This window comes from Leptopilina heterotoma, unplaced genomic scaffold, assembly GCF_015476425.1.
Source record: "Leptopilina heterotoma isolate Lh14 unplaced genomic scaffold, ASM1547642v1 Lhet_62, whole genome shotgun sequence".
In the NCBI taxonomy this organism is placed as follows: domain Eukaryota; kingdom Metazoa; phylum Arthropoda; class Insecta; order Hymenoptera; family Figitidae; genus Leptopilina; species Leptopilina heterotoma.
Genome location: NW_025111146.1, coordinates 135,214 through 146,760, shown reverse-complemented (window position 1 = coordinate 146,760; position 11,547 = coordinate 135,214).

Sequence of the window (11,547 nt, the reverse complement as noted above, 5' to 3'; positions counted from 1 at the left end):
GTTAACCAATAAATAAATTAATAGTATTCATGCAAAGGAAGAATATAAGAAACTTAATTTTTTCATTATATATATATAAAAATCCAACTTTATTAATGTGCAATTAAATAAATAATTTTTAATAAATAATATATTAATTTGAAAGAAGTAAAATATATTTAACTTGAAAGAAAATGTGATCAATATATTATAATGCCTACAATAAATACCTAACATATTAAATACAATATATAAAAAAGAGATTATTATTAATTAATTAATAATCTCTTTTTAATTTAAACAATATATTATAAGTAATTATTTATTGACACTTTTCTGCAAATTAAATAATTAAAAAAATGTGTTGTGCATTAAAATTTTATTCAATTTAATACTATTACTTATATGTTATAAATTGTTTTGCAGTGAAGTTATGTTCATATTATTCGATATATTATGTAATAAAATATTAAAAAACATAATAATAAAAATATAACATTTTTTTTAAACGAAATATTGAAATATTCATAAATACACATTCAGTAAAGTATTGAAAATATACCGGTATTACATCAGTTCGTATTTCCAAATTGCCTATTGCCGCGTAGTAATTTTACAATTTTTATTTCAGCTAGTGAGACTTGAAAGCATTTAAGGTTTGAGAGTTCCATGCGAGCGTAGCATAGTGGTTAGCGTGCGAGATTTCGGTGCGTACATATTCGGTTAGGCGTAGGTTCGTACCCCCAAGCGTTAGGATTTTTCAAATGTGTATGTAATAAAAAATTGCGTTTAAGTGTATAAAGAAATAAAAAAATGTGTAAAGTGAACTGTCAATGAATTGTCATCCGTATTTATCTTTTGCAATTAATTATTATTTTTTATTGATATTTGTTGAAATTATCATTTTGATCCGAGCCGGTTGTCAGGCGGTAGAATGCCAGCATTGCCAGCGCACATCTGGCTAGGAAATGAAAGATCCGCAGTCGGTACAGTGCCGGGTCCCAGCCGGTTGAATTATACACGGAACGGCTCTTCGCGGCCGGTTACCGGGCGGTAGAATGCCAGTTCCGAGACGGATGGCCAGCCAGCTCCTGGCCAAGTCATCTTTTGGTGGAATACCAGTTCTCGGGCGGTAGGCAGGCGGTTCCCAGCCAGTACCACTACTCCGGCGTCGGTACAGGCGAGGATCCGCGCCGGTTGGAAATTTCCCACTGGGAAGCAGGTCTAAAAGTTCGACTCGGGAAGTTTCGTATTCATTTCAATCTACTGCCTTATGGAGATTTCCTTTTTATAAATATTATAATACATTGCATAGTTTCTGTACATTAATAGCACTTAAAATCATTTTTAGAATGTACACGAAATATTCAAATTGATTGTTAGGATAAGAATAACGAAAAACAAAACGAAACATAGACAAAAAGTCACTTAAAAATTTTCAGTAAAAATTTTCTAGTATAATGACAAAATTTTCAATAGTAGATCTAAAAATGTATCTCGAAAATCCCCGAAAAATAAATTGAAATCTAATACAGATGTCAGAAGATATTTTTTAAAATATACTTAATATATACTTAAATTACACACTAAAAAAAAAGTTTTACTTTCAGCCTGTTTTCGAGGCTGAATTTAAGGTGTAAACGGTGTCAGCCCCATTAAACAAGGACAGACTTATGTGAAATACATGGGCTGAATTTAAGGTGTAAACGGAGTCAGACTTTTTTTTTCCTGTGTAAATGTTCACATTGTGGATTGTGAAATGAGTGTTATAAGATTAAGACAATAACGCAATTGGTGAAATCAAATAACTTAAATCAATTAAAAAATGTTATTGAATTAAACGCTATTTAATTATTTACCCGTGTATTTATTTAATTGATTGAACGAAAAATTGGTGTTTCAATTAAACATCTGCAAAAAGAATGTTGTTATTGTTTGAAAAATAATCTTTTGCTGTTTCTTTAATAAATAAAATTTTTTTTTCAACTTCAGTTTGAGAATTTTCTCCACAATTTGTCATTCTCACGCAGAGTTACATTTAGAAAAAAGGATCAGACGTTTGTAAATTATTTGCACGTTTTAAAAATTTGAATTGTTTTCCATCTCAGCTGTTTTGTACTTTTATACTCTCTATTTCTCTTTTTCTTAAATTTCCTTTATTCGATTTTTTCTCGAAAGCTTTAAACAATTCATGTGAGAGACTGAGACTCATACCTTGAATTCTTGAATTATTTACAAAATTGAGGAGTTTCCGAATGAAAATGTCGTTTTTCTGCTTTTTTTACTTACTTTTAAAAAGAAATGAAATTTTCCGTGATATAAAAGCAGTAGGTGAATTGTTGTGATTATTGTATTACCCAGGTGCGAAAAGTTGGTCGGGCCATGGTCGCGCCGACCAAGTGGATAGTCGTGCCGACCTTGGCAGCCAAAGGTCGGCCGAACTAGTGAATTGTAACACCCGCCGTCCAGTGGCTAACATGGTCGGGCCGACCATGGGTGCCAAAGTCGGGCCGACCAGGGGTGCCAAAGTTTTCCCGACCATGAGAAAGAAGGTCGGCTTCATTTTGGCAACCATGGTCGTGCCGACCTTGGCAGCCAATAGTCGGCCGACCGTTTGCAAAAAATTATTAACTTTACAATTAATAGATATTAAGTGATATCTTAATATTCATTATTTATTTATTTATTTATCGCATTCATCTTAACACTAGACGCAATCTTATACATAAATACAAATTAAAATTTCTAACGCTCGCAGGGATCGAACTCGCAACCTAACGCACCGAAGTCTAACACGCTAACCATTACGCTACGCTTACATGAAAGCCTAAGAACAAAAATGAATTTATAAGCTGCAATTTAAAAAAAGAAATTTGTAATTCATAACGATTAATAAATCAGATAACGTTTATTAGTTTTTGTTTAATCCATTTTAGCTAAAATAATTAACACAAAAACTTTTAATTTCTACCATGGCAGTATAGAAATGTTTTTTAAGATGGTCGGGCCAACCGTGGCCAGAGTCGGCCCGACCAACAGAAATTAGGTTTTTTTCACTCTGGCTGCCATAGTTTTACCGACCATCGGCCCGACTCAGGCCAGAGTCGGCCCGACCAACAGAAATTAGGTTTTTTACACTCTGGCTGCCATAGTTTTACCGACCATCGGCCCGACTCAGGCCAGAGTCGGCCCGACCAACAGAAATTAGGTTTTTTTCACTCTGGCTGCCATAGTTTTACCGACCATCGGCCCGACTCAGGCCAGAGTCGGCCCGACCAACAGAAATTAGGTTTTTTACACTCTGGCTGCCATAGTTTTACCGACCATCGGCCCGACTCAGGCCAGAGTCGGCCCGACCAACAGAAATTAGGTTTTTTACACTCTGGCTGCCATAGTTTTACCGACCATCGGCCCGACTGAGGCCAGAGTCGGCCCGACCAACAGAAATTAGGTTTTTTAAACTCTGGCTGCCATAGTTTTACCGACCATCGGCCCGACTCAGGCCAGAGTCGGCCCGACCAACAGAAATTAGGTTTTTTACACTCTGGCTGCCATAGTTTTGCCGACCATCGGCCCGACTCAGGCCAGAGTCGGCCCGACCAACTAAAATTAGGTTCTCTAAACTCTGGCACCCATAGTCGGCCCAACCTTGGGTGGAAACAGTAACCAAAGTCGGCCCGACTTTGGCTGCCGACCTATTGGCAGCCATAGATGGGCCGACCTGGGCCCGACCTGCCAACTCTGGCGGCCGACCAGAATTCGCACCTGGGTAATTACATTCAGGAGCGCGTGAAAAGGAAACACACTGCACCACTCCTCCTCTTTTTTACCTCCGCGAGAAAGTGGATAATTGAGAATTAACCCAGTTCAAATAGTCGCAATTGGTCGTATGGCTTCGTGCATTTATCTTTATTTGCTCTCTTGTGGCTGTATAAAGAGTGCCTTGAGAATGAGCAGAGCACGGTTCCAAATATAGTACATAACAAACATTAATATTACTTACGACTTGAGAAACTTGCATTTTACCTCTTCCGCGCCTCTTCCCATGTATGTATATAGTCACCCTATTATTTCGCATCAGGTTTGCATGACCTTTGAAATACAACTAGAAAAACCACGCCTTCTCTCTCTCTCTCTCTCTCTCTCTCTCTCTCTCTCTCTCTCTCTCTCTCTCTCTCTCTCTCTCTCTCTCTCTCTCTCTCTCTCTCTCTCTCTCTCTCTCTCTCTCTCTCTCTCTCTCTCTCTCTCTCTCTCTCTCTCTCTCTCTCTCTCTCTCTCTCTCTCTCTCTCTCTCTCTCTCTCTCTCTCTCTCTCTCTCTCTCTCTCTCTCCTCTCTCTCTCTCTCTCTCTCTCTCTCTCTCTCTCTCTCTCTCTCTCTCTCTCTCTCTCTCTCTCTCTCTCTCTCTCTCTCTCTCTCTCTCTCTCTCTCTCTCTCTCTCTCTCTCTCTCTCTCTCTCTCTCTTAAATGAGCAGTTGCAATATAATTCACAGACGAGACCAATAGATGAGGAAAAGAAGATTGAGCTTTGATTTTTTATAATAAATTATTTAAATTATTAATTTAAATAATACCAGCTACATATACCTCACTCGCTAACGCTCGTTCGGTTGTAATTAAACTTATTTGTTTTTACTTATTTCTTTGTTTTTATTTATTTGTGCTAAGTAAATATTTACTGGATATAAATATTTTAATTTATAGTATCAAATATATAGTTATTTGCAGCAAATTCGAATTATTTGAGTCAAATAAATGGTATAATTGGATCTAATAAATATTCCTTTAAATCAGTTAGGAAAATTACTTGATTCTATAATGCATGGTTTTTAATTCAAATACATATTTATTGGCATCAATAAAATAATTTTTTTAAATAACTAAATATTTATTTGCATCAAATATGCAATTATTCTTCATAATTAATTATTTTAATTGAGACTAATATACTTCTAATTGCGTCAAATAATTAATTATATAGTCCAAATACTAAATTTATTTGCATCAAAACAAAGCAGTTTTGGATTCAAATAATTCTCAATTTGTATTAAAGAAATGAATCTTTCCATTTCCATACGTAAAAGAATTATATCAAGATGCGTGGTAGAGAATTACCGTCAAGTAAAAAGTAAAAACCGTGTATATACATGTATTCTTAAAATATCAACTGTTTATCGATAAAATCGAATAACTCGAGTAAATCTTAACCGATTTTGCTCAATTTTTTTGTTGGATAAAGAATGATAAAAGAAAAAATTATGATAAGGTTATTCAATATTTTAGATACAATTAGATTTTTTTTAAATTTAGACAAATGTAGAGTCTACACTGAAAAAAAAATATTTTTGTTTTAAGAGGATTCCTCTTATTTCAATGCATATTTTCCTCTTGTATATGGCTCAAAAACGTCCTCTTATTTTAAGAGGATTATTCTCCACTTAAAAGTAATTCCTTTTAAAAGTAGAGGAATAGTCTCCAATGAAGAGTAATATTTTTATAATTAAAAAATAAAATGTAAGAGGATTTTAGAAGAGGAATTGTCCTCTCAAAACAAGAATATTTTTTTCGGTGCAAACTTCAAAACGGATATACGTAAAATAGTCTGGAATATTATTATTAATTCGGTTAAAATCTTATAGAATTGAAGCAAAGAAAACTAAACTTCTAAACGGATTTGTAAAATATTTTGGAATATTATTAATTGGTTTAAAATCTCGATAATATATTTCAGGAAATTTCAATAAATTAAGCATTTTTTGAAATAATTGCATTTTTTTTTTCAAAAAATTGGATTTTATGACAGTTAGACAAACGTATAGACTAAACTCCTTAACGGATTTGTTAACAGCATGTGACTGTTAGAAATTCAATGGTAATTTTTTCGACCACTTTTCACTTTAAATATTTAATAAATTGAGCTGAAATTTTGTAAGAAAGCCTAAAATATAATAAAGAAGGGCAGTAATGTGCAAAAGTTTTAATAATTCAAAAATAAATTATAATAAAACACTTTGAAATCGGTAAAGACTTTGAAATCGATTAGAAGTGACCGCGACAACTGATAATTTTAAAGTAATTTGTAATAATTGATTTTAAAAGTATTAAAACTTTTGCACATCACTGCTCTTCTTTATTGTATTTTAGACTTTTGTACAAAATTTCAGCTCCATTTATTAAATATTTGAAGAGAAAAGTGGTTGAAAAAATTACGATTGAGAGCCTAACAATCACATGCTGTTAAATACTCTAGAATTTAATAAATTGGGTTAAAATCCCGATATATGTTCCAGGAAATTCCAATCCCAGGTGGAAAAATTCGCGTGAGTATCTCACGTGAGATTCGCGTGAGTTTCGTACAAAAATTTTGCTGTTTCACGTGACTATTTCACCCTACAGACTTAGGCGAATTTGTGTCAATATTGTGTCAATTGTGACCTATTTTTTGACCTACAGGTCAAAAGAGGGCAAAATAAAGGCCGTTACATCACTTCAAAATTTATGTCAAATTTGACCTATTTTCTCACCTACATGTCAGGATTTTCTAAAGGTCTTTATAAAGGCCGTTATGTTACACCAAAATATTTATATCTATATATATATATATATAGGTCAATTTTGACCTATTTTGAGTTTCACATGAGTATCTCACCCTACAGACTTAGGCGAAACTGTGTCAATATTGCCAAAATTTCCGACCAATGTAGACGCAACATTACTCAACATTGATTATGTCTGCTCTGTAGGAACATTGTCCGGCAATGTTGACGCAACATTGACAGACAATATTTAAACATAATTAAGGCACCATTACATGGAAATTTTATATTTTTGTATTATTTTTTATTTATTTTAATTTTTATAAATTTCAAATAATGTTAATGAGGAATTTATTAGGCCATAAGGCCTACTTCTGACCTGTATGTAAAAATAGTCCAAAATTAGTATAAATATATACTAGAGTGATCGTTAATTTGCTACATTTTACTCGGGGGTTTGTGGGGTCCCTGATTACGAAATTGATGTTTGTATTTGAAAATTAATCATGTCAGCTGTCAAAATCAGAATTTCATTTGATTCGCTTAAAACTTGTTACTCGGGGGTTTTAAGGTTGCTGATTTCGAAATTGATGTTTGTATTTGAAAATTAATCATGACAGCTGTCAAAATCGGAATTTCATTTGATTCGCTTGAAACTTGTTACTTGGGGTTTTAGGGGTCGCCGATAACGAAATTGATGTTTGTATTTAAAAATTAATCATGACAGCTGTCAAAATCGGAATTTCATTTGATTCGCTTGAAACTTGTTACTTGGGGTTTTAGGGGTCGCTAATTACGAAATTGATGTTTGTATTTGAAAATTAATCATGACAGCTATCAAAATCAGAATTTCATTGGACTCGCTTGAAACTTGTTACTTGGGGTTTTCGGGGTTGCTGATTACGAAATTGATGTTTTTATTTGAAAATTGATCATGACAGCTGTCAAAATCAGAATTTTATTTGATTCGCTTGAAACTTGCTACTCGGTCGGTCACATTTAATTACCCATTAATACCTTCCATATGAGCAATTTTATTGAATTTGGTTAGTAACCCAACTTAAAATACTAGATTCTTCTTTTAATATTTCCTTTTATCGTTTATTGTAACTTATTATGATGCATTCATATTAATAAAACGTTATTTGAAATTTATAAAAATTAAAATAAGATAGGAGCTGATTCAGAAAGTTCTAAGCGACCCCTATAGTATATTTAAGGTAACTCTATGTCAAAATATAGGTCAATTTCAACCTATTTTTTATCCCACATGCACAAAAATGGCGCTTTCTGATAGCAGATGACAGGGAGGAAAGCCATTTATTTCTTCGACCGTATGAAAATGGCGGCCGTGTTCTCCCAAGGGCAAGAAAATTAGCTGTTCACATGTATTTTCTTGCCCATATGGGAGAAAACAGCCGCCATTTTCATACAAGTCGACCTCCACTCGACCTCCACTCGTGTCTCAAAAATCACCGTAAAGAAATGGCTGCCTTTATCCTCTTGTTGCTTAATACAATATTTTAACCTACAGGTCAAAAAGAAAGCCCATCTGCAAAAGATTGTTAAAATAGGTCAAAATTTAGGTCAAATCTGACCTATTTATTAACCTATACGTCGAAAAAGCGACCCTATTAGAGCCCTTTTAAAGGTCGTTCCCATACGTCAAAATTAATGGCTGTTTTCGGCACTCACCCAGGGTTAACCCTGAGTTAAATATTATCCAATCAAGAAAAACATTCTGTTGGTCTAACCAATCACCATTAACCCGGTTAACTCGGGGCGAGTGCCGAAAACAGTCATCGTCAAATTTGAGCTAGGGTTATTACATTTTACAGAGGCCTTTATAGAGTTGTAGGTTAAAAATATGTCAAATTTGACCTAATTTTTTACCTAAGGAAATAGACCTTATGAGAACTATTTTTTAAGAGCTATAGTACATGAAGGTAATTCATGTTTATACCTTAAGAAAAAAATGAACTAAAAACGTAAATATTTTTTATTTCAAAAAATTTTTCGGATTTTGAGATTAATATATCTTTTTGTATAAATAGTCATATAGAGTGCAAAAAAGCTAAAGCACAATAAAATTTTACCTATTTTAACCTCTTATTTTACAATTCGGCTCAAGTTTATTTCATACAACAAATTTGTAATTACGCAAGAAAAATTAATGAAGAGTGTAAATTAATTTAACAAAACAGAGAACTAATTCTACTTTAAAAAAGTTAAATTTATGGTGGGATTTTGTATAAAAAATAGGTTTAAAATTTGTAAACAGGTACGGAAAATTGTTATATACTATGTACATAAACTGTATAAAAAGAGTTGTGTCAATGCTATAATATTTTAAAAATAACAATATTTTATATAAATAAATAAACAATTTTTAAAAAAAATTAATAGCATCTTTTGCTTAAGTCACAAGGTGGCTTTTCCCCCCACCAGGTGGTGTAAAAAAGCCACTTCCCAGGCGGAAAAGTCGGACGAATACCGGATCGTTCTCAACACTCGCTCAAAATTCACTAAAGCAATAGAAAAATATCATAGAAACGAATAAATTATTTGTTTTTATAATGAAATCTTGTTGTTAGTGATGTTAAAAATACACGATAAGAAATAATATTGTATTTTTAACTCATAAAAGATGATAGAACAATTGAATAATTAGTATGAAAATACATAAATGTGTTGTACAATAAACTGATGACTTTTCGTTTAAATCGTTTAAATTATCAGATAAACTGATTTATAATAAAAGTTAAAGGAAAGTCATAGAAAAAAAGTATATTTAAAATAAAGAAAACAAATTTAGATAATATAAATAGCATTAACCCTCCGTCACACACATGAGAAAATATTCCGACCTTACACACGTTCAGAGGGAATCGCTCACCACATTGTAAAATAAGCAACATTACAACATAAACAAAGGAATCAACAAAAATTTAGTTTTAACACAAACTTACAAATATGTAGTAAATTATTCTAAATTATAAAATTAATCAAATTAATTTTCGGTCTCAAAAATAAAAATTAATTACACGAATGCACATCTTCAAAGAAATTCCACTCGACATGTAAAAATAATGTAACATTAACAAATAAGCAAAAAAATCATTAAACAATTTATTTTAATTATATTTATAATATAATTTTGTCATCAACCAACAGTGGAACAAAAAATGTTTTTAAAACTTGATTTTTTTATTTAACATAACCTCACTTTTTCGAGTTTCTTCTGGCTTTGAAGCTTCATAATTAAATATTAATTATGTTTAAACTAAATGTTTTTTTAGAAATGTGTTGAGGAGTAAATTGTCGAAAGGTATAGAAACTGATTTTATTTTGCAATGAGGAAAACAAAAGTTATTTAAAAAATACTGAAACCGTAGAGGGAATCCCTCCCTAGGTGTGTGACGGAGGGTTAACTTTAATCCATTTTTTTTATTTATTATTTGAGATGAAATTTTACTCAAGACAAAAACAAACATGAACGTATACAATGAATAAAAAATATAATATTAAATAAAAATTTAAAAGTTTTAAACTTTTTTTAAAATTTTTAAACTAAGGCAAGCTTTGCCGGCTACTTATTAAAAACATTTACACTTTTTAAACAATATGCTCTTTTTACAACATTAAAATAGTTTTTAATGTTAATACTTTTTTTACTTTCACATTTTTTTTATAAAATTTAGTTGAGATTTCTAACCGATTTCAACACAACAAATACAATAATGAATAAGGTAACCAGGAGGTAACGAATATTGCTGACGAGTAGTGAGTACTGCGCCATCTCGAGGAACTTTTTTGCACATTAAAGTGCAAACCACTAAGCTGACTACTTTCTGGGAAAGACGGACAGGGGTGGCACCGAGTAACCGCGGATTACATTCTCGTTTTGTATAAAATGTCGTGTGTACCTCGGACGCACGCATTTCTCGTCCTCGCTTGTTTACAGTACTCTGCTTCGCCTCGTACTGCAAAATCAAGCTCGGACGAGAAACTTGCGCTTTGCGTCCTCGTTGCACAATGTACTATTATTATTAATATATTAATTAATTTTATTTACTTACTTATTTATTGATTTATTATAAATAAATTATAAGTAATATTAAATAAATTTAATTGGATTTATTTAATATTACTTATTTGTTTATTTATTGATAATAAATCAATAAATAAGTGAATTAAAAATTATTAATTAATTAATTCATTAATAAGAATATGCTTAGAATACAGTAATTGTTACTAGTTTTCAAATTAGTTTTATTTTTATATAGGATAATTTTTTTTATAAATTCGCTTTTAAAAATCTTACCACAAATATCTTTTAAAATCTGACAAGTTTTGCTATTTTTATTTTTTATAATAAAAATTAATAATAATAATAAATTTAATCCATCATGCTTTAAACATTTTTTGTATTATTAATTTTTAAAGAGCCGAAAGTACATTCGCACTGTCATTCTATTGCAAAATGCGTCCGGCTCGGTGCAGGTTTCAGCCCGCCAAGCACCCGGCGTTGTACTGGCATTCGTCCGTCTAGCAACCAGCGCGGGCCAAATTATATTCTTTATTAAAAATTAAAATAAAAGAAATGTTTAATTAACTATGCAAGGTGAGTGTTAATTAATATTTCTTTTAAATTAATTACATTCATCTTTTTCTCTTTTTTAAAAACATTTATAAAGTATAAATGAAACGCAGTAAGTTACAAATGTTTATTTTAGTTAATTTTGTATTGATTTCGAATAGTTATAAAGTGAAGTGTTCAACTAATTATTCCTAAATAATAAAATAAAGATAAATATTAAAAACATTGAGGATTAAATAAAAATATAATAAAACTTTAAATTTATTTGCATAATATAAATAAAATGCTAAAATATTGAAAAATATTTGAGTAAAAATTATTATTCACTTTACTTTTACTTTCACTTTTTTTTTTTTTTTGATCTTTGAATAGTGCAGTTCTGAACAGTGCAGTCATTAGTGAGTTGAGTAGACAAGGGGATTCGGGGGGTAAAG